The sequence below is a fragment of the Taudactylus pleione genome, unplaced genomic scaffold, assembly GCF_031769625.1.
Source record: "Taudactylus pleione unplaced genomic scaffold, aTauple2 ptg000551l, whole genome shotgun sequence".
Lineage (NCBI taxonomy): Eukaryota > Metazoa > Chordata > Amphibia > Anura > Myobatrachidae > Taudactylus > Taudactylus pleione.
The window spans coordinates 2,265,071-2,290,595 of NW_028284953.1; the positions used below are offsets into that span (position 1 = coordinate 2,265,071).

General features: G+C 35.9%; 16 non-coding genes across 16 annotated transcripts; all 16 read left to right on the forward strand.

Annotated features, from left to right (window-relative positions):
- The first annotated feature begins 353 nt into the window (after positions 1 to 353).
- TRNAH-GUG (transfer RNA histidin (anticodon GUG)) lies at positions 354 to 425 on the forward strand. The gene has a single exon. It is a non-coding gene; the product is annotated as a tRNA-His (tRNA).
- A 425-nt stretch (positions 426 to 850) lies between these two features.
- On the forward strand, positions 851 to 923 carry TRNAH-AUG (transfer RNA histidin (anticodon AUG)). The gene has a single exon. It is a non-coding gene; the product is annotated as a tRNA-His (tRNA).
- A 1,663-nt stretch (positions 924 to 2,586) lies between these two features.
- On the forward strand, positions 2,587 to 2,659 carry TRNAH-AUG (transfer RNA histidin (anticodon AUG)). Its single transcript has one exon. It is a non-coding gene; the product is annotated as a tRNA-His (tRNA).
- Positions 2,660 to 5,479: 2,820 nt separating this feature from the next.
- TRNAH-AUG (transfer RNA histidin (anticodon AUG)) lies at positions 5,480 to 5,552 on the forward strand. Its single transcript has one exon. It is a non-coding gene; the product is annotated as a tRNA-His (tRNA).
- Positions 5,553 to 6,138: 586 nt separating this feature from the next.
- TRNAH-GUG (transfer RNA histidin (anticodon GUG)) lies at positions 6,139 to 6,210 on the forward strand. The gene has a single exon. It is a non-coding gene; the product is annotated as a tRNA-His (tRNA).
- Positions 6,211 to 8,371: 2,161 nt separating this feature from the next.
- On the forward strand, positions 8,372 to 8,444 carry TRNAH-AUG (transfer RNA histidin (anticodon AUG)). Its single transcript has one exon. It is a non-coding gene; the product is annotated as a tRNA-His (tRNA).
- A 2,240-nt stretch (positions 8,445 to 10,684) lies between these two features.
- TRNAH-AUG (transfer RNA histidin (anticodon AUG)) lies at positions 10,685 to 10,757 on the forward strand. Its single transcript has one exon. It is a non-coding gene; the product is annotated as a tRNA-His (tRNA).
- Positions 10,758 to 12,417: 1,660 nt separating this feature from the next.
- On the forward strand, positions 12,418 to 12,490 carry TRNAR-ACG (transfer RNA arginine (anticodon ACG)). Its single transcript has one exon. It is a non-coding gene; the product is annotated as a tRNA-Arg (tRNA).
- A 586-nt stretch (positions 12,491 to 13,076) lies between these two features.
- On the forward strand, positions 13,077 to 13,148 carry TRNAH-GUG (transfer RNA histidin (anticodon GUG)). Its single transcript has one exon. It is a non-coding gene; the product is annotated as a tRNA-His (tRNA).
- Positions 13,149 to 14,234: 1,086 nt separating this feature from the next.
- On the forward strand, positions 14,235 to 14,306 carry TRNAH-GUG (transfer RNA histidin (anticodon GUG)). Its single transcript has one exon. It is a non-coding gene; the product is annotated as a tRNA-His (tRNA).
- A 2,738-nt stretch (positions 14,307 to 17,044) lies between these two features.
- Positions 17,045 to 17,117, forward strand: TRNAC-ACA (transfer RNA cysteine (anticodon ACA)). The gene has a single exon. It is a non-coding gene; the product is annotated as a tRNA-Cys (tRNA).
- Positions 17,118 to 18,279: 1,162 nt separating this feature from the next.
- Positions 18,280 to 18,351, forward strand: TRNAH-GUG (transfer RNA histidin (anticodon GUG)). The gene has a single exon. It is a non-coding gene; the product is annotated as a tRNA-His (tRNA).
- Positions 18,352 to 19,354: 1,003 nt separating this feature from the next.
- Positions 19,355 to 19,427, forward strand: TRNAC-ACA (transfer RNA cysteine (anticodon ACA)). The gene has a single exon. It is a non-coding gene; the product is annotated as a tRNA-Cys (tRNA).
- A 1,164-nt stretch (positions 19,428 to 20,591) lies between these two features.
- On the forward strand, positions 20,592 to 20,663 carry TRNAH-GUG (transfer RNA histidin (anticodon GUG)). Its single transcript has one exon. It is a non-coding gene; the product is annotated as a tRNA-His (tRNA).
- Positions 20,664 to 23,482: 2,819 nt separating this feature from the next.
- Positions 23,483 to 23,554, forward strand: TRNAQ-UUG (transfer RNA glutamine (anticodon UUG)). Its single transcript has one exon. It is a non-coding gene; the product is annotated as a tRNA-Gln (tRNA).
- A 506-nt stretch (positions 23,555 to 24,060) lies between these two features.
- TRNAH-GUG (transfer RNA histidin (anticodon GUG)) lies at positions 24,061 to 24,132 on the forward strand. Its single transcript has one exon. It is a non-coding gene; the product is annotated as a tRNA-His (tRNA).
- The last annotated feature ends 1,393 nt before the right edge of the window (positions 24,133 to 25,525 follow it).

Below are 25,525 nucleotides of genomic sequence, written 5' to 3' on the forward strand. Positions count from 1 at the left end.
AATTATTGTACTAAAGGACTGGGAATTTGACATAAATTCTGGAATTCAGGAAAGAAGAATGTTTGGGCTCTGTCTGAGTAAGTTCATCACATTTTTTAAAGATCTTTTAGCAGTCACAGAGATTATTTTACCTAAAACGTTTTTGGGAAACAATCCCTGCAGATAGTGTACAGTCAATTACCAAAATGTGATTCTGTATATACTTCAATAACCATAAAATTCTGAAAACAGGCTCAAAAACAGGAAAGACACTTCAATTACTACAAGAGGCCCGGGACAGTGGGCAATGGATAACGTGTCTGACTATGGATCTGTAGATTGTAGGTTCGACTCCTACATGGCTCGCTTAAATTGCCGTGATCGTATAGTGGTTAGTACTCTGCGTTGTGGCCGCAGCAACCCCGGTTCGAATCCGGGTCACGGCATTTTGATTTTGTTTCTCAATCATCCATTTTTTCACAATACTGAATCTTAAGAAAATTTCAGAAAGTAAGCAGATTCTTTGAAGGTGCTTGCACTATTTGTGTTTAATGCTTATTATAAAGCTATCTTAACATGCTTTGAATAATTTAATTGTGAATTATTGTACTAAAGGACTGGGAATTTGACATAAATTCTGGAATTCAGGAAAGAAGAATGTTTGTGCTCTGTCTGAGTAAGTTCATTACATTTTTGAAAGATCTTTTAGCAGTCACAAGGATTATTGTACCTAAAACGTTTTTGGGAATCAATCCCTGCAGATAGTGTACAGTCAATTTCCAAAATGTGATTCTGTATATACTTCAATAACCATAAAACTTTAAAACAGGCTCAAAAACAGGAAAGACACTTCAATTACTACAGGGCACCTGGGCCAGTGGCGCAATGGATAACGTGTCTGACTATGGATCATAAGTTTGTAGGTTCGACTCCTACCTGGCTCGCTTAAATTGCCGTGATTGTATAGTGGTTAGTACTCTGCGTTGTGGCCGCAGCAACCCCGGTTCGAATCCGGGTCACAGCATTTTGATTTTGTTTCTCAATCATCCATTTTTTCACAATACTGAATCTTAAGAATATTTCAGAAAGTAAGCAGGTTCTTTGAAGGTGCTTGCACTATTTGTGTTTAATGCTTATTATAAAGCTATCTTAACATGCTTTGAATAATTTAATTGTGAATTATTTTACTAAAGGACTGGGAATTTGACATAAATTCTAGAATTCAGGAAAGAAGAATGTTTGGGCTTCCTTCTGAGTAAGTTCATTACATTTTTTAAAGATCTTTTAGCAGTCACAAGGATTATTGTACCTAAAACATTTTTGGGAAACAATCCCTGCAGATAGTGTACAGTCGATTTCCAAAATGTGATTCTGTATATACTTCAATAACCATAAAACTTTAAAACAGGTTCAAAAACAGGAAAGACTCTTCAATTGCTACAAGACACCTGTAACAGTGGGCAATGGATAACGCGTCTTACTATAGATCAGAAGATTGTAGGTTCGACTCCTACCTGGCTCGCTTAAATTTTCGTGATTGTATAGTAGTTAGTACTCAGCGTTGTGGCTGCAGCAACCACATTTCGAAAACGGGTCACAGCATTTTGATTTTGTTTCACAATCATCCATTTTTTCACAATACTGAATCTTAAGAAAATTTCAGAAAGTAAACAGATTCTTTGAAGGTGCTTGCACTATTTGTGTTTAATGCTTATTATAAAGCTATCTTAACATGCTTTGAATAATTTAATTGTGAATTATTGTACTAAAGGTCTGGGAATTTGACATAAATTCTAGAATTCAGGAAAGAAGAATGTTTGGGCTCTGTCAGAGTAAGTTCATCACATTTTTTAAAGATCTTTTAGCAGTCACAAGGATTATTTTACCTAAAACGTTTTTGGGAAACAATCCCTGCAGATAGTGTACAGTCAATTTCCAAAATGTGATTCTGTATATACTTCAATAACCATAAAATTCTGAAAACAGGCTCGAAAACAGGAAAGACACTTCAATTACTACAAGAGACCCGGGACAGTGGGCAATGGATAACGTGTCTGACTATGGATCTGTAGATTGTAGGTTCGACTCCTACCTGGCTCGCTTAAATTGCCGTGATCGTATAGTGGTTAGTACTCTGCGTTGTGGCCGCAGCAACCCCGGTTTGAAGCCGGGTCACGGCATTTTGATTTTGTTTCTCAATCATCCATTTTTTCACAATACTGAATCTTAAGAAAATTTCAGAAAGTAAGCAGATTCTTTGAAGGTGCTTGCACTATTTGTGTTTAATGCTTATTATAAAGCTATCTTAACATGCTTTGAATAATTTAATTGTGAATTATTGTACTAAAGTACTGGGAATTTGACATAAATTCTAGAATTCAGGAAAGAAGAATGTTTGGGCTTCCTTCTGAGTAAGTTCATCACATTTTTGAAATATCTTTTAGCAGTCACAATTATTATTTTACCTAAAACGTTTTTGGGAAACAATCCCTGCAGATAGTCTACAGTCAATTTCCAAAATGTGATTCTGTAAATACTTCAATAACCATAAAACTCTGAAAATAGGCTCAAAAACAGGAAAGACACTTCATTTACTACAAAACACGTGGGCCAGTGGCGCAATGGATAACGCGTCTGACTATGCATCAGAAGATTGTAGGTTCGACTCCTACCTGGCTCGCTTATATTGCCTTGATCACATAGTGGTTAGTACTCTGCGTTGTGGCCGCAGCAACCCCGGTTCGAAAACAGGTCACGACATTTTGATTTTGTTTCTCAATCATCCATTTTTTCACAATACTGAATCTTAAGAAAATTTCAGAAAGTAAGCAGATTCTTTGAAGGTGCTTGCACTATTTGTGTTTAATGCTTATTATAAAGCTATCTTAACATGCTTTGAATAATTTAATTGTGAATTATTTTACTAAAGGACTGGGAATTTGACATAAATTCTGGAATTCAGGAAAGAAGAATGTTTGTGCTCTGTCTGAGTAAGCTCATTACATTTTTTAAAGATCTTTTAGCAGTCACAAGGATTATTGTACCTAAAACGTTTTTGGGAATCAATCCCTGCATATAGTGTACAGTCAATTTCCAAAATGTGATTCTGTATATACTTCAATAACCATAAAACTTTAAAACAGGCTCAAAAACAGGAAAGACACTTCAATTACGACAGGGCACCTGGGCCAGTGGCGCAATGGATAACGTGTCTGACTATGGATCATAAGTTTGTAGGTTCGACTCGTACCTGGCTCGCTTAAATTGCCGTGATCGTATAGTGGTTAGTACTCTGCGTTGTGGCCGCAGCAACCCCGGTTCGAATCCAGGTCACGGCATTTTGATTTTGTTTCTCAATCATCCATTTTTTCACAATACTGAACCTTAAGAAAATTTCAGAAAGTAAGCAGATTCTTGGAAGGTGCTTGCACTATTTGTGTTTAATGCTTATTATAAAGCTATCTTAACATGCTTTGAATAATTTAATTGTGAATTATTTTACTAAAGGACTGGGAATTTGACATAAATTCTAGAATTCAGGAAAAAAGAATGTTTGGGCTTCCTTCTGAGTAAGTTCATTACATTTTTTAAAGATCTTTTAGCAGTCACAAGGATTATTGTACCTAAAACATTTTTGGGAAACAATCCTTGCAGATAGTGTACAGTCGATTTCCAAAATGTGATTCTGTATATACTTCAATAACCATAAAACTTTAAAACAGGCTCAAAAACAGGAAAGACTCTTCAATTGCTACAAGACACCTGTAACAGTGGGCAATGGATAATGCGTCTGACTATAGATCAGACGATTGTAGGTTCGACTCCTACCTGGCTCGCTTAAATTTTCGTGATTGTATAGTAGTTAGTACTCTGCGTTGTGGCTGCAGCAACCACATTTCGAAAACGGGTCACAGCATTTTGATTTTGTTTCACAATCATCCATTTTTTCACAATACTGAATCTTAAGAAAATTTCAGAAAGTAAACAGATTCTTTGAAGGTGCTTGCACTATTTGTGTTTAATGCTTATTATAAAGCTATCTTAACATGCTTTGAATAATTTAATTGTGAATTATTGTACTAAAGGTCTGGGAATTTGACATAAATTCTAGAATTCAGGATAGAAGAATGTTTGGGCTCTGTCTGAGTAAGTTCATTAAATTTTTTAAAGATCTTTTAGCAGTCACAAGGATTATTGTACCTAAAACATTTTTGGGAAACAATCCCTGCAGATACTGTACAGTCAATTTCCAAAATGTGATTCTTTATATACTTCAATAACCATAAAACTTTAAAACTGGCTCAAAAACAGGAAAGACACTTCAATTACTACAGGGCACCTGGGCCAGTGGCACAATGGATAACATGTCTGACTATGGATCATAAGTTTGTAGGTTGGACTCCTACCTGGCTCGCTTAAATTGACGTGATCGTATAGTGGTTAGTACTCTGCGTTGTGGCCGCAGCAACCCCAGTTCGAAAACGGGTCACAGCATTTTGATTTTGTTTCACAATCATCCATTTTTTCACAATACTGAATCTTAAGAAAATTTCAGAAAGTAAGCAGATTCTTTGAAGGTGCTTGCACTATTTGTGTTTAATGCTTATTATAAAGCTATCTTAACATGCTTTGAATCATTTAATTGTGAATTATTGTACTAAAGGACTGGGAATTTGACATAAATTCTGGAATTCAGGAAAGAAGAATGTTTGGGCTCTGTCTGAGTAAGTTCATCACATTTTTTAAAGATCTTTTAGCAGTCACAAGGATTATTTTACCTAAAACGTTTTTGGGAAACAATCCCTGCAGATAGTGTACAGTCAATTACCAAAATGTGATTCTGTATATACTTCAATAACCATAAAATTCTGAAAACAGGCTCAAAAACAGAAAAAGACACTTCAATTACTACAAGAGACCCGGGACAGTGGGCAATGGATAACGTGTCTGACTATGGATCTGTAGATTGTAGGTTCGACTCCTACCTGGCTCGCTTAAATTGACGTGAACCTATAGTGGTTAGTACACTGCGTTGTGGCCGCAGCAACCCCGGTTCGAATCCGGGTCACGGCATTTTGATTTTGTTTCTCAATCATCCATTTTTTCACAATACTGAATCTTAAGAAAATTTCAGAAAGTAAGCAGATTCTTTGAAGGTGCTTGCACTATTTGTGTTTAATGCTTATTATAAAGCTATCTTAACATGCTTTGAATAATTTAATTGTGAATTATTGTACTAAAGTACTGGGAATTTGACATAAATTCTAGAATTCAGGAAAGAAGAATGTTTGGGCTTCCTTCTGAGTAAGTTCATCACATTTTTGAAATATCTTTTAGCAGTCACAATTATTATTTTACCTAAAACGTTTTTGGGAAACAATCCCTGCAGATAGTCTACAGTCAATTTCCAAAATGTGATTCTGTATATACTTCAATAACCATAAAACTCTGAAAATAGGCTCAAAAACAGGAAAGACACTTCATTTACTACAAAACACGTGGGCCAGTGGCGCAATGGATAACGCGTCTGACTATGCATCAGAAGATTGTAGGTTCGACTCCTACCTGGCTCGCTTATATTGCCTTGATCACATAGTGGTTAGTACTCTGCATTGTGGCCGCAGCAACCCCGGTTCGAAAACAGGTCACGACATTTTGATTTTGTTTCTCAATCATCCATTTTTTCACAATACTGAATCTTAAGAAAATTTCAGAAAGTAAGCAGATTCTTTGAAGGTGCTTGCACTATTTGTGTTTAATGCTTATTATAAAGCTATCTTAACATGCTTTGAATAATTTAATTGTGAATTATTTTACTAAAGGACTGGGAATTTGACATAAATTCTGGAATTCAGGAAAGAAGAATGTTTGTGCTCTGTCTGAGTAAGTTCATTACATTTTTTAAAGATCTTTTAGCAGTCACAAGGATTATTGTACCTAAAACGTTTTTGGGAATCAATCCCTGCAGATAGTGTACAGTCAATTTCCAAAATGTGATTCTGTATATACTTCAATAACCATAAAACTTTAAAACAGGCTCAAAAACAGGAAAGACACTTCAATTACGACAGGGCACCTGGGCCAGTGGCGCAATGGATAACGTGTCTGACTATGGATCATAAGTTTGTAGGTTCGACTCGTACCTGGCTCGCTTAAATTGCCGTGATCGTATAGTGGTTAGTACTCTGCGTTGTGGCCGCAGCAACCCCGGTTCGAATCCGGGTCACGGCATTTTGATTTTGTTTCTCAATCATCCATTTTTTCACAATACTGAACCTTAAGAAAATTTCAGAAAGTAAGCAGATTCTTGGAAGGTGCTTGCACTATTTGTGTTTAATGCTTATTATAAAGCTATCTTAACATGCTTTGAATAATTTAATTGTGAATTATTGTACTAAAGGACTGGGAATTTGACATAAATTCTAGAATTCAGGAAAGAAGAATGTTTGGGCTCTGTCAGAGTAAGTTCATCACATTTATTAAAGATCTTTTAGCAGTCACAATTATTATTTTACCTAAAACGTTTTTGGGAAGCAATCCCTGCAGATAGTGTACAGTCAATTTCCAAAATGTGATTCTGTATATACTTCAATAACCATAAAATTCTGAAAACAGGCTCGAAAACAGGAAAGACACTTCAATTACTACAAGACACCCGGGACAGTGGGCAATGGATAACGTGTCTGACTATGGATCTGTAGATTGTAGGTTCTACTCCTACCTGGCTCGCTAAAATTTCCGTGATCGTATAGTGGTTAGTACTCTGCGTTGTGGCCGCAGCAACCCCGGTTCGAATCCGGGTCACGGCATTTTGATTTTGTTTCTCAATCATCCATTTTTTCACAATATTGAATCTTAAGAAAATTTCAGAAAGTAAGCAGATTCTTTGAAGGTGCTTGCACTATTTGTGTTTAACGCTTATTATAAAGCTATCTTAACATGCTTTGAATAATTTAATTGTGAATTATTGTACTAAAGGTCTGGGAATTTAACATAAATTCTAGAATTCAGGAAAGAAGAATGTTTGGGCTCTGTCAGAGTAAGTTCATCACATTTTTTAAAGATCTTTTAGCAGTCACAAGGATTATTTTACCTAAAACGTTTTTGGGAAACAATCCCTGCAGATAGTGTACAGTCAATTTCCAAAATGTGATTCTGTATATACTTCAATAACCATAAAATTCTGAAAACAGGCTCGAAAACAGGAAAGACACTTCAATTACTACAAGAGACCCGGGACAGTGGGCAATGGATAACGTGTCTGACTATGGATCTGTAGATTGTAGGTTCGACTCCTACCTGGCTCGCTTAAATTGCCGTAATCGTATAGTGGTTAGTACTCTGCGTTGTGGCCGCAGCAACCCCGGTTCGAATCCGGGTCACGGCATTTTGATTTTGTTTCTCAATCATCCATTTTTTCACAATACTGAATCTTAAGAAAATTTCAGAAAGTAAGCAGATTCTTTGAAGGTGCTTGCACTATTTGTGTTCAATGCTTATTATAAAGCTATCTTAACATGCTTTGAATAATTTAATTGTGAATTATTGTACTAAAGTACTGGGAATTTTACATAAATTCTAGAATTCAGGAAAGAAGAATGTTTGGGCTTCCTTCTGAGTAAGTTCATCACATTTTTGAAATATCTTTTAGCAGTCACAATTATTATTTTACCTAAAACGTTTTTGGGAAACAATCCCTGCAGATAGTCTACAGTCAATTTCCAAAATGTGATTCTGTATATACTTCAATAACCATAAAACTCTGAAAATAGGCTCAAAAACAGGAAAGACACTTCAATTACTACAAAACATGTCGGCCAGTGGCGCAATGGATAACGCATCTGACTACGGATCAGAAGATTGTAGGTTAGACTCCTACCTGGCTCGCTTATATTGCCTTGATCGCATAGTGGTTAGTACTCTGCGTTGTGGCCGCAGCAACCCCGGTTCGAAAACAGGTCACGACATTTTGATTTTGTTTCTCAATCATCCATTTTTTCACAATACTGAATCTTAAGAAAATTTCAGAAAGTAAGCAGATTCTTTGAAGGTGCTTGCACTATTTGTGTTTAATGCTTATTATAAAGCTATCTTAACATGCTTTGAATAATTTAATTGTGAATTATTTTACTAAAGGACTGGGAATTTGACATAAATTCTGGAATTCAGGAAAGAAGAATGTTTGTGCTCTGTCTGAGTAAGTTCATTACATTTTTGAAAGATCTTTTAGCAGTCACAAGGATTATTGTACCTAAAACGTTTTTGGGAATCAATCCCTGCAGATAGTGTACAGTCAATTTCCAAAATGTGATTCTGTATATACTTCAATAACCATAAAACTTTAAAACAGGCTCAAAAACAGGAAAGACTCTTCAATTACTACAGGGCACCTGGGCCAGTGGCGCAATGGATAACGTGTCTGACTATGGATCATAAGTTTGTAGGTTCGACTCCTACCTGGCTCGCTTAAATTGCCGTGATTGTATAGTGGTTAGTACTCTGCGTTGTGGCCGCAGCAACCCCGGTTCAAATCCGGGTCAAGGCATTTTGATTTTGTTTCTCAATCATCCATTTTTTCACAATACTGAACCTTAAGAAAATTTCAGAAAGTAAGCAGATTCTTTGAAGGTGCTTGCACTATTTGTGTTTAATGCTTATTATAAAGCTATCTTAACATGCTTTAAATAATTTAATTGTGAATTATTGTACTAAAGGACTGGGAATTTGACATAAATTCTAGAATTCAGGAAAGAAGAATGTTTGGGCTCTGTCAGAGTAAGTTCATCACATTTTTTAAAGATCTTTTAGCAGTCACAAGGATTATTTTACCTAAAACGTTTTTGGGAAACAATCCCTGCAGATAGTGTACAGTCAATTTCCAAAATGTGATTCTGTATATACTTCAATAACCATAAAATTCTGAAAACAGGCTCGAAAACAGGAAAGACACTTCAATAACTACAAGACACCCGGGACAGTGGGCAATGGATAACGTGTCTGACTATGGATCTGTAGATTGTAGGTTCTACTCCTACCTGGCTCACTAAAATTGCCGTGATCATATAGTGGTTAGTACTCTGCGTTGTGGCCGCAGCAACCCCGGTTCGAATCCGGGTCACGGCATTTTGATTTTGTTTCTCAATCATCCATTTTTTCACAATACTGAATCTTAAGAATATTTCAGAAAGTAAGCAGATTCTTTGAAGGTGCTTGCACTATTTGTGTTTAATGCTTATTATAAAGCTATCTTAACATGCTTTGAATAATTTAATTGTGAATTATTTTACTAAAGGACTGGGAATTTGACATAAATTCTAGAGTTCAGGAAAGAAGAATGTTTGGGCTCTGTCTGAGTAAGTTCATTAAATTTTTTAAAGATCTTTTAGCAGTCACAAGGATTATTGTACCTAAAACATTTTTGGGAAACAATCCCTGCAGATACTGTACAGTCAATTTCCAAAATGTGATTCTGTATATACTTCAATAACCATAAAACTTTAAAACAGGCTCAAAAACAGGAAAGACTCTTCAATTGCTACAAGACACCTGGAACAGTGGGCAATGGATAACGCGTCTGACTATAGATCAGAAGATTGTAGGTTCGACTCCTACCTGGCTCGCTTAATTTGCCGTGATTGTATAGTAGTTAGTACTCTGTGTTGTGGCTGCAGCAACCCCATTTCGAAAATGGGTCACAGCATTTTGATTTTGTTTCACAATCATCCATTTTTTCACAATACTGAATCTTAAGAAAATTTCAGAAAGTAAGCAGATTCTTTGAAGGTGCTTGCACTATTTGTGTTTAATGCTTATTATAAAGCTATCTTAACATGCTTTGAATAATTTAATTGTGAATTATTGTACTAAAGGACTGGGATTTTGACATAAATTCTGGAATTCAGGAAAGAAGAATGTTTGGGCTCTGTCTGAGTAAGTTCATCACATTTTTTAAAGATCTTTTAGCAGTCACAAGGATTATTTTACCTAAAACGTTTTTGGGAAACAATCCCTGCAGATAGTGTACAGTCAATTACCAAAATGTGATTCTGTATATACTTCAATAACCATAAAATTCTGAAAACAGGCTCAAAAACAGGAAAGACACTTCAATTACTACAAGAGACCCGGGACAGTGGGCAATGGATAACGTGTCTGACTATGGATCTGTAGATTGTAGGTTCGACTCCTACCTGGCTCGCTTAAATTGACGTGATCGTATAGTGGTTAGTACTCTGCGTTGTGGCCGCAGCAACCCCGGTTCGAATCCGGGTCACGGCATTTTGATTTTGTTTCTCAATCATCCATTTTTTCACAATACTGAATCTTAAGAAAATTTCAGAAAGTAAGCAGATTCTTTGAAGGTGCTTGCACTATTTGTGTTTAATGCTTATTATAAAGCTATCTTAACATGCTTTGAATAATTTAATTGTGAATTATTGTACTAAAGTACTGGGAATTTGACATAAATTCTAGAATTCAGGAAAGAAGAATGTTTGGGCTTCCTTCTGAGTAAGTTCATCACATTTTTGAAATATCTTTTAGCAGTCACAATTATTATTTTACCTAAAACGTTTTTGGGAAACAATCCCTGCAGATAGTCTACAGTCAATTTCCAAAATGTGATTCTGTATATACTTCAATAACCATAAAACTCTGAAAATAGGCTCAAAAACAGGAAAGACACTTCATTTACTACAAAACACGTGGGCCAGTGGCGCAATGGATAACGTGTCTGACTATGCATCAGAAGATTGTAGGTTCGACTCCTACCTGGCTCGCTTATATTGCCTTGATCACATAGTGGTTAGTACTCTGCATTGTGGCCGCAGCAACCCCGGTTCGAAAACAGGTCACGACATTTTGATTTTGTTTCTCAATCATCCATTTTTTCACAATACTGAATCTTAAGAAAATTTCAGAAAGTAAGCAGATTCTTTGAAGGTGCTTGCACTATTTGTGTTTAATGCTTATTATAAAGCTATCTTAACATGCTTTGAATAATTTAATTGTGAATTATTTTACTAAAGGACTGGGAATTTAACATAAATTCTGGAATTCAGGAAAGAAGAATGTTTGGGCTCTGTCTGAGTAAGCTCATCACATTTTTTAAAGATCTTTTAGCAGTCACAAGGATTATTTTACCTAAAACGTTTTTGGGAAGCAATCCCTGTAGATAGTGTACAGTCAATTTCCAAAATGTGATTCTGTATATACTTCAATAACCATAAAATTCTGAAAACAGGCTCAAAAACAGGAAAGACACTTCAATTACTACAAGACACCTGGGACAGTGGGCAATGGATATCGTGTCTGACTATGGATCTGTAGATTGTAGGTTCTACTCCTACCTGGCTCGCTAAAATTTCTGTGATCGTATAGTGGTTAGTACTCTGCGTTGTGGCCGCAGCAACCCCGGTTCGAATCCGGGTCACGGCATTTTGATTTTGTTTCTCAATCATCCATTTTTTCACAATACTGAATCTTAAGAAAATTTCAGAAAGTAAGCAGATTCTTTGAAGGTGCTTGCACTATTTGTGTTTAATGCTTATTATAAAGCTATCTTAACATGCTTTGAATAATTTAATTGTGAATTATTTTACTAAAGGACTGGGAATTTGACATAAATTCTAGAATTCAGGAAAGAAGAATGTTTGGGCTCTGTCTGAGTAAGTTCATTAAATTTTTTAAAGATCTTTTAGCAGTCACAAGGATTATTGTACCTAAAACATTTTTGGGAAACAATCCCTGCAGATAGTGTACAGTCAATTTCCAAAATGTGATTCTGTATATACTTCAATAACCATAAAACTTTAAAACAGGCTCAAAAACAGGAAAGACTCTTCAATTGCTACAAGACACCTGGAACAGTGGGCAATGGATAACGCGTCTGACTATAGATCAGAAGATTGTAGGTTCGACTCCTACCTGGCTCGCTTAAATTGCCGTGATTGTATAGTAGTTAGTACTCTGCGTTGTGGCTGCAGCAACCCCATTTCGAAAACGGGTCACAGCATTTTGATTTTGTTTCACAATCATCCATTTTTTCACAATACTGAATCTTAAGAAAATTTCAGAAAGTAAGCAGATTCTTTGAAGGTGCTTGCACTATTTGTGTTTAATGCTTATTATAAAGCTATCTTAACATGCTTTGAATAATTTAATTGTGAATTATTGTACTAAAGGACTGGGAATTTGACATAAATTCTGGAATTCAGGAAAGAAGAATGTTTGGGCTCTGTCTGAGTAAGTTCATCACATTTTTTAAAGATCTTTTAGCAGTCACAAGGATTATTTTACCTAAAACGTTTTTGGGAAACAATCCCTGCAGATAGTGTACAGTCAATTTCCAAAATGTGATTCTGTATATACTTCAATAACCATAAAACTCCAAAACTGGCTCAAAAACACGAAAGACACTTCAATTACTACAGGGCACCTGGGCCAGTGGCGCAATGGATAACGTGTCTGACTACGGATCATAAGTTTGTAGGTTCGACTCCTACCTGGCTCGCTTAAATTGACGTGATCGTATAGTGGTTAGTACTCTGCGTTGTGGCCGCAGCTACCCCGGTTCGAAAACGGGTCACAGCATTTTGATTTTGTTTCACAATCATCCATTTTTTCACAATACTGAATCTTAAGAAAATTTCAGAAAGTAAGCAGATTCTTTGAAGGTGCTTGCACTATTTGTGTTTAATGCTTATTATAAAGCTATCTTAACATGCTTTGAATAATTTAATTGTGAATTATTGTACTAAAGGACTGGGAATTTGACATAAATTCTGGAATTCAGGAAAGAAGAATGTTTGGGCTCTGTCTGAGTAAGTTCATCACATTTTTTAAAGATCTTTTTGCAGTCACAAGGATTATTTTACCTAAAACGTTTTTGGGAAACAATCCCTGCAGATAGTGTACAGTCAATTACCAAAATGTGATTCTGTATATACTTCAATAACCATAAAATTCTGAAAACAGGCTCAAAAACAGGAAAGATACTTCAATTACTACAAGAGACCCGGGACAGTGAGCAATGGATAACGTGTCTGACTATGGATCTGTAGATTGTAGGTTCGACTCCTACCTGGCTCGCTTAAATTGCCGTGATCGTATAGTGGTTAGTACTCTGCGTTGTGGCCGCAGCAACCCCGGTTCGAATCCGGGTCACGGCATTTTGATTTTGTTTCTCAATCATCCATTTTTTCACAATACTGAATCTTAAGAAAATTTCAGAAAGTAAGCAGATTCTTTGAAGGTGCTTGCACTATTTGTGTTTAATGCTTATTATAAAGCTATCTTAACATGCATTGAATAATTTAATTGTGAATTATTGTACTAAAGTACAGGGAATTTGACATAAATTCTAGAATTCAGGAAAGAAGAATGTTTGGGCTTCCTTCTGAGTAAGTTCATCACATTTTTGAAATATCTTTTAGCAGTCACAATTATTATTTTATCTAAAACGTTTTTGGGAAACAATCCCTGCAGATAGTCTACAGTCAATTTCCAAAATGTGATTCTGTATATACTTCAATAACCATAAAACTCTGAAAATAGGCTCAAAAACAGGAAAGACACTTCAATTACTACAAAACACGTTGGCCAGTGGCGCAATGGATAATGCGTCTGACTACGCATCAGAAGATTGTAGGTTCGACTCCTACCTGGCTTGCTTATATTGCCTTGATCGCATAGTGGTTAGTACTCTGCGTTGTGGCCGCAGCAACCCCGGTTCGAAAACAGGTCACGACATTTTGATTTTGTTTCTCAATCATCCATTTTTTCACAATACTGAATCTTAAGAAAATTTCAGAAAGTAAGCAGATTCTTTGAAGGTGCTTGCACTATTTGTGTTTAATGCTTATTATAAAGCTATCTTAACATGCTTTGAATAATTTAATTGTGAATTATTTTACTAAAGGACTGGGAATTTGACATAAATACTGGAATTCAGGAAAGAAGAATGTTTGTGCTCTGTCTGAGTAAGTTCATTACATTTTTGAAAGATCTTTTAGCAGTCACAAGGATTATTGTACCTAAAATGTTTTTGGAAATCAATCCCTGCAGATAGTGTACAGTCAATTTCCAAAATGTGATTCTGTATATACTTCAATAACCATAAAACTTTAAAACAGGCTCAAAAACAGGAAAGACACTTCCATTACTACAGGGCACCTGGGCCAGTGGCGCAATGGATAACGTGTCTGACTATGGATCTGTAGATTGTAGGTTCTACTCCTACCTGGCTCACTAAAATTGCCGTGATCGTATAGTGGTTAGTACTCTGCGTTGTGGCCGCAGCAACCCTGGTTCGAATCCAGGTCACGGCATTTTGATTTTGTTTCTCAATCATCCATTTTTTCACAATACTGAATCTTAAGAAAATTTCAGAAAGTAAGCAGATTCTTTGAAGGTGCTTGCACTATTTGTGTTTAATGCTTATTATAAAGCTATCTTAACATGCTTTGAATAATTTAATTGTGAATTATTGTACTAAAGGACTGGGAATTTGACATAAATTCTAGAATTCAGGAAAGAAGAATGTTTGGGCTCTGTCTGAGTAAGTTCATCACATTTTTTAAAGATCTTTTAGCAGTCACAAGGATTATTGTACCTAAAACATTTTTGGGAAACAATCCCTGCAGATAGTGTACTGTCAATTTCCAAAATGTGATTCTGTATATACTTCAATAACCATAAAACTTTAAAACAGGCTCAAAAACAGGAAAGACTCTTCAATTGCTACAAGACACCTGGAACAGTGGGCAATGGATAACGCGTCTGACTATAGATCAGAAGATTGTAGGTTCGACTCCTACCTGGCTCGCTTAAATTGCTGTGATTGTATAGTAGTTAGTACTCTGCGTTGTGGCTGCAGTAACCCCATTTCGAATCCGGGTCACGGCATTTTGATTTTGTTTCTCAATCATCCATTTTTTCACAATACTGAATCTTAAGAAAATTTCAGAAAGTAAGCAGATTCTTTGAAGGTGCTTGCACTATTTGTGTTTAATGCTTATTATAAAGCTATCTTAACATGCTTTGAATAATTTAATTGTGAATTATTGTACTAAAGTACTGGGAATTTGACATAAATTCTAGAATTCAGGAAAGAAGAATGTTTGGGCTTCCTTCTGAGTAAGTTCATCACATTTTTTAAAGATCTTTTAGCAGTCACAAGGATTATTTTACCTAAAACGTTTTTGGGAAACAATCCCTGCAGATAGTCTACAGTCAATTTCCAAAATGTGATTCTGTATATACTTCAATAACCATAAAACTCTGAAAATAGGCTCAAAAACAGGAAAGACACTTCAATTACTACAAAACACGTCGGCCAGTGGCGCAATGGATAACGAGTCTGACTACGCATCAGAAGATTGTAGGTTCGACTCCTACCTGGCTCGCTTATATTGCCTTGATCGCATAGTGGTTAGTACTCTGCGTTGTGGCCGCAGCAACCCCGGTTCGAAAACAGGTCACGACATTTTGATTTTGTTTCTCAATCATCCATTTTTTCACAATACTGAATCTTAAGAAAATTTCAGAAAGTAAGCAGATTCTTTGAAGGTGCTTGCACTATTTGTGTTCAATGCTTTTTATAAAGCTATCTTAACATGCTTTGAATAATTTAATTGTGAATTATTGTACTAAAGGACTGGGAATTTGACATAAATTCTAGAATTCAGGAAAGAAGAATGTTTGGGCTCTGTCAGAGTAAGTTCATCACATTTTTTAAAGATCTTTTAGCAGTCACAAGGATTATTTTACCTAAAACGTTTTTGGGAAACAATCCCTGCAGATAGTGTACAGTCAATTTCCAAAATGTGATTCTGTATATACTTCAATAACCATAAAATTCTGAAAACAGGCTCGAAAACAGGAAAGACACTTCAATTACTACAAGACACCCGGGACAGTGGGCAATGGATAACGTGTCTGACTATGGATCTGTAGATTGTAGGTTCTACTCCTACCTGGCTCACTAAAATTGCCGTGATCGTATAGTGGTTGGTACTCTGCGTTGTGGCCGCAGCAACCCCGGTTCGAATCCGGGTCACGGCATTTTGATTTTGTTTCTCAATCATCCATTTTTTCACAATACTGAATCTTAAGAAAATTTCAGAAAGTAAGCAGATTCTTTGAAGGTGCTTGCACTATTTGTGTTTAATGCTTATTATAAAGCTATCTTAACATGCATTGAATAATTTGATTGTGAATTATTTTACTAAAGGACTGGGAATTTGACATAAATTCTATAATTCAGGAAAGAAGAATATTTGGGCTCTGTCTGAGTATGTTCATTACATTTTTTAAAGATCTTTTAGCAGTCACAAGGATTATTGTACCTAAAACATTTTTGGGAAACAATCCCTGCAGATAGTGTACTGTCAATTTCCAAAATGTGATTCTGTATATACTTCAATAACCATAAAACTTTAAAACAGGCTCAAAAACAGGAAAGTCTCTTCAATTGCTACAAGACACCTGGATCAGTGGGCAATGGATAACGCGTCTGACTATAGATCAGAAGATTGTAGGTTCGACTCCTACCTGGCTCGCTTAAATTGCCGTGATTGTATAGTAGTTAGTACTCTGCGTTGTGGCTGCAGCAACCCCATTTCGAAAACGGGTCACAGCATTTTGATTTTGTTTCACAATCATCCATTTTTTCACAATACTGAATCTTAAGAAAATTTCAGAAAGTAAGCAGATTCTTTGAAGGTGCTTGCACTATTTGTGTTTAAAGCTTATTATAAAGCTATCTTAACATGCTTTGAATAATTTAATTGTGAATTATTGTACTAAAGGACTGGGAATTTGACATAAATTCTGGAATTCAGGAAAGAAGAATGTTTGGGCTCTGTCTGAGTAAGTTCATCACATTTTTTAAAGATCTTTTAGCAGTCACAAGGATTATTTTACCTAAAACGTTTTTGGGAAACAATCCCTGCAGATAGTCTACAGTCAATTTCCAAAATGTGATTCTGTATATACTTCAATAACCATAAAACTCTGAAAATAGGCTCAAAAACAGGAAAGACACTTCAATTACTACAAAACACGTGTGCCAGTGGCGCAATGGATAACGCGTCTGACTACAGATCAGAAGATTGTAGGTTCGACTCCTACCTGGCTCGCCTATATTGCCTTGATCGCATAGTGGTTAGTACTCAGCGTTGTGGCCGCAGCAACCCCGGTTCGAATCCGGGTCATGGCATTTTGATTTTGTTTCTCAATCATCCATTTTTTCACAATACTGAATCTTAAGAAAATTTCAGAAAGTAAGCAGATTCTTTGAAGGTGCTTGCTCTATTTGTGTTTAATGCTTATTATAAAGCTATCTTAACATGCTTTGAATAATTTAATTGTGAATTCTTTTTCTAAAGGACTGGGAATTTGACATAAATTCTAGAATTCTGGAAAGAAGAATGTTTGGGCTCTGTCTGAGTAAGTTCATTACATTTTTTAAAGATCTTTTAGCAGTCACAAGGATTATTGTACCTAAAACATTTTTGGGAAACAATCCCTGCAGATAGTGTACAGTCAATTTCCAAAATGTGATTCTGTATATACTTCAATAACCATAAAATTTTAAAACAGGCTCAAAAACAGGAAAGACTCTTCAATTGCTACAAGACACCTGGGACAGTGGGCAATGGATAACGTGTCTGACTATAGATCAGAAGATTGTAGGTTCGACTCCTACCTGGCTCACTTAAATTGCCGTGATTGTATAGTAGTTAGTACTCTGCGTTGTGGTTGCACAACCCCATTTCGAAAACGGGTCACAGCATTTTGATTTTGTTTCACAATCATCCATTTTTTCACAATACTGGATCTTAAGAAAATTTCAGAAAGTAAGCAGATTCTTTGAAGGTGCTTGCACTATTTGTGTTTAATGCTTATTATAAAGCTATCTTAACATGCTTTGAATAATTTAATTGTGAATTATTGTACTAAAGGACTGGGAATTTGACATTAATTCTGGAATTCAGGAAAGAAGAATGTTTGGGCTCTGTCTGAGTAAGTTCATCACATTTTTTAAAGATCTTTTAGCAGTCACAAGGATTATTTTACCTAAAACGTTTTTGGGAAACAATCCCTGCAGATAGTGTACAGTCAATTTCCAAAATGTGATTCTGTATATACTTCAATAACCATAAAATTCTGAAAACAGGCTCAAAAACAGGAAAGACACTTCAATTACTACAAGACACCCGGGACAGTGGGCAATGGATAACGTGTCTGACTATGGATCTGTAGATTGTAGGTTCTACTCCTACCTGGCTCACTAAAATTGCCGTGATCGTATAGTGGTTAGTACTCTGCGTTGTGGCCGCAGCAACCCCGGTTCGAATCCGGGTCACGGCATTTTGATTTTGTTTCTCAATCATCCATTTTTTCACAATACTGAATCTTAAGAAAATTTCTGAAAGTAAGCAGATTCTTTGAAGGTGCTTGCTCTATTTGTGTTTAATGCTTATTATAAAGCTATCTTAACATGCTTTGAATAATTTAATTGTGAATTATTTTTCTAAAGGACTGGGAATTTGACATAAATTCTAGAATTCAGGAAAGAAGAATGTTTGGGCTCTATCTGAGTAAGTTCATTACATTTTTTAAAGATCTTTTAGCAGTCACAAGGATTATTGTACCTAAAACATTTTTGGGAAACAATCCCTGCAGATAGTGTACAGTCAATTTCCAAAATGTGATTCTGTATATACTTCAATAACCATAAAACTTTAAAACAGGCTCAAAAACAGGAAAGACTCTTCAATTGCTACAAGACACCTGGAACAGTGGGCAATGGATAACGCGTCTGACTATAGATCAGAAGATTGTAGGTTCGACTCCTACCTGGCTCGCTTAAATTGCCGTGATTGTATAGTAGTTAGTACTCTGCGTTGTGGCTGCAGCAACCCCATTTCGAAAACGGGTCACAGCATTTTGATTTTGTTTCACAATCATCCATTTTTTCACAATACTGAATCTTAAGAAAATTTCAGAAAGTAAGCAGATTCTTTGAAGGTGCTTGCACTATTTGTGTTTAAAGCTTATTATAAAGCTATCTTAACATGCTTTGAATAATTTAATTGTGAATTATTGTACTAAAGGACTGGGAATTTGACATAAATTCTGGAATTCAGGAAAGAAGAATGTTTGGGCTCTGTCTGAGTAAGTTCATCACATTTTTTAAAGATCTTTTAGCAGTCACAAGGATTATTTTACCTAAAACGTTTTTGGGAAACAATCCCTGCAGATAGTCTACAGTCAATTTCCAAAATGTGATTCTGTATATACTTCAATAACCATAAAACTCTGAAAATAGGCTCAAAAACAGGAAAGACACTTCAATTACTACAAAACACGTGTGCCAGTGGCGCAATGGATAACGCGTCTGACTACAGATCAGAAGATTGTAGGTTCGACTCCTACCTGGCTCGCCTATATTGCCTTGATCGCATAGTGGTTAGTACTCAGCGTTGTGGCCGCAGCAACCCCGGTTCGAATCCGGGTCATGGCATTTTGATTTTGTTTCTCAATCATCCATTTTTTCACAATACTGAATCTTAAGAAAATTTCAGAAAGTAAGCAGATTCTTTGAAGGTGCTTGCTCTATTTGTGTTTAATGCTTATTATAAAGCTATCTTAACATGCTTTGAATAATTTAATTGTGAATTCTTTTTCTAAAGGACTGGGAATTTGACATAAATTCTAGAATTCTGGAAAGAAGAATGTTTGGGCTCTGTCTGAGTAAGTTCATTACATTTTTTAAAGATCTTTTAGCAGTCACAAGGATTATTGTACCTAAAACATTTTTGGGAAACAATCCCTGCAGATAGTGTACAGTCAATTTCCAAAATGTGATTCTGTATATATACTTCAATAACCATAAAATTTTAAAACAGGCTCAAAAACAGGAAAGACTCTTCAATTGCTACAAGACACCTGGGACAGTGGGCAATGGATAACGTGTCTGACTATAGATCAGAAGATTGTAGGTTCGACTCCTACCTGGCTCACTTAAATTGCCATGATTGTATAGTAGTTAGTACTCTGCGTTGTGGTTGCACAACCCCATTTCGAAAACGGGTCACAGCATTTTGATTTTGTTTCACAATCATCCATTTTTTCACAATACTGGATCTTAAGAAAATTTCAGAAAGTAAGCAGATTCTTTGAAGGTGCTTGCACTATTTGTGTTTAATGCTTATTATAAAGCTATCTTAACATGCTTTGAATAATTTAATTGTGAATTATTGTACTAAAGGACTGGGAATTTGACATTAATTCTGGAATTCAGGAAAGAAGAATGTTTGGGCTCTGTCTGAGTAAGTTCATCACATTTTTTAAAGATCTTTTAGCAGTCACAAGGATTATTTTACCTAAAACGTTTTTGGGAAACAATCCCTGCAGATAGTGTACAGTCAATTTCCAAAATGTGATTCTGTATATACTTCAATAACCATAAAATTCTGAAAACAGGCTCAAAAACAGGAAAGACACTTCAATTACTACAAGACACCCGGGACAGTGGGCAATGGATAACGTGTCTGACTATGGATCTGTAGATTGTAGGTTCTACTCCTACCTGGCTCACTAAAATTGCCGTGATCGTATAGTGGTTAGTACTCTGCGTTGTGGCCGCAGCAACCCCGGTTCGAATCCGGGTCACGGCATTTTGATTTTGTTTCTCAATCATCCATTTTTTCACAATACTGAATCTTAAGAAAATTTCTGAAAGTAAGCAGATTCTTTGAAGGTGCTTGCTCTATTTGTGTTTAATGCTTATTATAAAGCTATCTTAACATGCTTTGAATAATTTAATTGTGAATTATTTTTCTAAAGGACTGGGAATTTGACATAAATTCTAGAATTCAGGAAAGAAGAATGTTTGGGCTCTATCTGAGTAAGTTCATTACATTTTTTAAAGATCTTTTAGCAGTCACAAGGATTATTGTACCTAAAACATTTTTGGGAAACAATCCCTGCAGATAGTGTACAGTCAATTTCCAAAATGTGATTCTGTATATACTTCAATAACCATAAAACTTTAAAACAGGCTCAAAAACAGGAAAGACTCTTCAATTGCTACAAGACACCTGGGACAGTGGGCAATGGATAACGTGTCTGACTATAGATCAGAAGATTGTAGGTTCGACTCCTACCTGGCTCGCTTAAATTGCCGTGATTGTGTAGTAGTTAGTACTCTGCGTTGTGGTTGCCACAACCCCATTTTGAAAACGGGTCACAGCATTTTGATTTTGTTTCACAATCATCCATTTTTTCACAATACTGGATCTTAAGAAAATTTCAGAAAGTAAGCAGATTCTTTGAAGGTGCTTGCACTATTTGTGTTTAATGCTTATTATAAAGCTATCTTAACATGCTTTGAATAATTTAATTGTGAATTATTGTACTAAAGGACTGGGAATTTGACATAAATTCTGGAATTCAGGAAAGAAGAATGTTTGGGCTCTGTCTGAGTAAGTTCATCACATTTTTTAAAGATCTTTTAGCAGTCACAAGGATTATTTTACCTAAAACGTTTTTGGGAAACAATCCCTGCAGATAGTGTACAGTTAATTTCCAAAATGTGATTCTGTATATACTTCAATAACCATAAAACTCCAAAACTGGCTCAAAAACAGGAAAGACACTTCAATTACTACAGGGCACCTGGGCCAGTGGCGCAATGGATAACATGTCTGACTATGGATCATAAGTTTGTAGGTTCGACTCCTACCTGGCTCGCTTAAATTGCCGTGATCGTATAGTGGTTAGTACTCTGCGTTGTGGCCGCAGCAACTCCGGTTCGAATCCGGGTGTCGGCATTTTGATTTTGTTTCTCAATCATCCATTTTTTCACAATACTGAATCTTAAGAAAATTTCAGAAAGTAAGCAGATTCTTTGAAGGTGCTTGCACTATTTGTGTTTAATGCTTATTATAAAGCTATCTTAACATGCTTTGAATAATTTAATTGTGAATTATTGTACTAAAGGACTGGGAATTTGACATAAATTCTAGAATTCAGGAAAGAAGAATGTTTGGGCTCTGTCAGAGTAAGTTCATCACATTTTTAAAAGATCTTTTAGCAGTCACAAGGATTATTTTACCTAAAACGTTTTTGGGAAACAATCCCTGCAGATAGTGTACAGTCAATTTCCAAAATGTGATTCTGTATATACGTCAATAACCATAAAATTCTGAATACAGGCTCAAAAACAGGAAAGACACTTCAATTACTACAAGAGACGCGGGACAGTGGGCAATGGATAACGTGTCTGACTATGGATCTGTAGATTGTAGGTTTGACTCCTACCTGGCTCGCTTAAATTGCCGTGATCGTATAGTGGTTAGTACTCTGCGTTGTGGCCGCAGCAACCGCGGTTCGAATCCGGGTCACAGCATTTTGATTTTGTTTCTCAATCATCCATTATTTCACAATACTGAATCTTAAGAAAATTTCAGAAAGTAAGCAGATTCTTTGAAGGTGCTTGCACTATTTGTGTTTAATGCTTATTATAAAGCTATCTTAACATGCTTTGAATAATTTAATTGTGAATTATTGTACTAAAGTACTGGGAATTTGACATAAATTCTAGAATTCAGGAAAGAAGAATGTTTGGGCTTCCTTCTGAGTAAGTTCATCACATTTTTGAAATATCTTTTAGCAGTCACAATTATTATTTTACCTAACACGTTTTTGGGAAACAATCCCTGCAGATAGTCTACAGTCAATTTCCAAAATGTGATTCTGTATATACTTCAATAACCATAAAACTCTGAAAATAGGCTCAAAAACAGGAAAGACACTTCAATTACTACAAAACACGTCGGCTAGTGGCGCAATGGATAACGCGTCTGACTACGCATCAGAAGATTGTAGGTTCGACTCCTACCTGGCTCGCTTATATTGCCATGATCGTATAGTGGTTAGTACTCTGCGTTGTGGCTGCAGCAACCCCGGTTCGAAAACAGGTCACGACATTTTGATTTTGTTTCTCAATCATCCATTTTTTCACAATACTGAATCTTAAGAAAATTTCAGAAAGTAAGCAGATTCTTTGAAGGTGCTTGCACTATTTGTGTTTAATGCTTATTATAAAGCTATCTTAACATGCTTTGAATAATTTAATTGTGAATTATTTTACTAAAGGACTGGGAATTTGACATAAATTCTGGAATTCAAGAAAGAAGAATGTTTGTGCTCTGTCTGAGTAAGTTCATTACATTTTTGAAAGATCTTTTAGCAGTCACAAGGATTATTGTACCTAAAACGTTTTTGGAAATCAATCCCTGCAGATAGTGTACAGTCAATTTCCAAAATGTGATTCTGTATATACTTCAATAACCATAAAACTTTAAAACAGGCTCAAAAACAGGAAAGACACTTCAATTACTACAGGGCACCTGGGCCAGTGGCGCAATGGATAACGTGTCTGACTATGGATCATAAGTTTGTAGCTTCGACTCCTACCTGGCTCGCTTAAATTGCCGTGATCGTATAGTGGTTAGTACTCTGCGTTTTGGTCGCAGCAACCCCGGTTCAAATCCGGGTCACGGCATTTTGATTTTGTTTCTCAATCATCCATTTTTTCACAATACTTATTCTTAAGAAAATTTCAGAAAGTAAGCAGATTCTTTGAAGGTGCTTGCACTATTTGTGTTTAATGCTTATTATAAAGCTATCTTAGCATGCTTTGAATAATTTAATTGTGAATTATTGTACTAAAGGACTGGGAATTTGACATAAATTCTAGAATTCAGGAAAGAAGAATGTTTGGGCTCTGTCAGAGTAAGTTTATCACATTTTTTAAAGATCTTTTAGCAGTCACAAGGATTATTTTACCTAAAATGTTTTTGGGAAACAATCCCTGCAGATAGTGTACAGTCAATTTCCAAAATGTGATTCTGTATATACTTCAATAACCATAAAATTCTGAAAACAGGCTCGAAAACTGGAAAGACACTTCAATTACTACAAGACACCCGGGACAGTGGGCAATGGATAACGTGTCTGACTATGGATCTGTAGATTGTAGGTTCTACTCCTACCTGGCTCACTAAAATTGCCGTGATCGTATAGTGGTTAGTACTCTGCGTTGTGGCCGCAGCAACCCCGGTTCGAATCCGGGTCACGGCATTTTGATTTTGTTTCTCAATCATCCATTTTGTCACAATACTGAATCTTAAGAAAATTTCAGAAAGTAAGCAGATTCTTTGAAGGTGCTTGCACTATTTGTGTTTAAAGCTTATTATAAAGCTATCTTAACATGCTTTGAATAATTTAATTGTGAATTATTGTACTAAAGGACTGGGAATTTGACATAAATTCTGGAATTCAGGAAAGAAGAATGTTTGGGCTCTGTCTGAGTAAGTTCATCACATTTTTTAAAGATCTTTTAGCAGTCATAAGGATTATTTTACCTAAAATGTTTTTGGGAAACAATCCCTGCAGATAGTGTACAATCAATTTCCAAAATGTGATTCTGTATATACTTCAATAACCATAAAACTCCAAAACTGGCTCAAAAACAGGAAAGACACTTCAATTACTACAGGGCACCTGGGCCAGTGGCGCAATGGATAACGTGTCTGACTACGGATCATAAGTTTGTAGGTTCGACTCATACCTGGCTCGCTTAAATTGACGTGATCGTATAGTGGTTAGTACTCTGCGTTGTGGCCGCAGCAACCCCGGTTCGAAAACGGGTCACAGCATTTTAATTTTGTTTCACAATCATCCATTTTTTCACAATACTGAATCTTAAGAAAATTTCAGAAAGTAAGCAGATTCTTTGAAGGTGCTTGCACTATTTGTGTTTAATGCTTATTATAAAGCTATCTTAACATGCTTTGAATAATTTAATTGTGAATTATTGTACTAAAGTACTGGGAATTTGACATAAATTCTAGAATTCAGGAAAGAAGAATGTTTGGGCTTCCTTCTGAGTAAGTTCATCACATTTTTGAAATATCTTTTAGCAGTCACAATTATTATTTTACCTAAAACGTTTTTGGGAAACAATCCCTGCAGATAGTCTACAGTCAATTTCCAAAATGTGATTCTGTATATACTTCAATAACCATAAAACTCTGAAAATAGGCTCAAAAACAGGAAAGACACTTCAATTACTACAAGACACCCGGGACAGTGGGCAATGGATAACGTGTCTGACTATGGATCTGTAGATTGTAGGTTCTACTCCTCCCTGGCTCACTAAAATTGCCGTGATCGTATAGTGGTTAGTACTCTGCGTTGTGGCAGCAGCAACCCCGGTTCGAATCCGGGTCACGGCATTTTGATTTTGTTTCTCAATCATCCATTTTTTCACAATACTGAATCTTAAGAAAATTTCTGAAAGTAAGCAGATTCTTTGAAGGTGCTTGCTCTATTTGTGTTTAATGCATATTATAAAGCTATCTTAACATGCTTTGAATAATTTAATTGTGAATTATTTTTCTAAAGGACTGGGAATTTGACATAAATTCTAGAATTCAGGAAAGAAGAATGTTTGGGCTCTATCTGAGTAAGT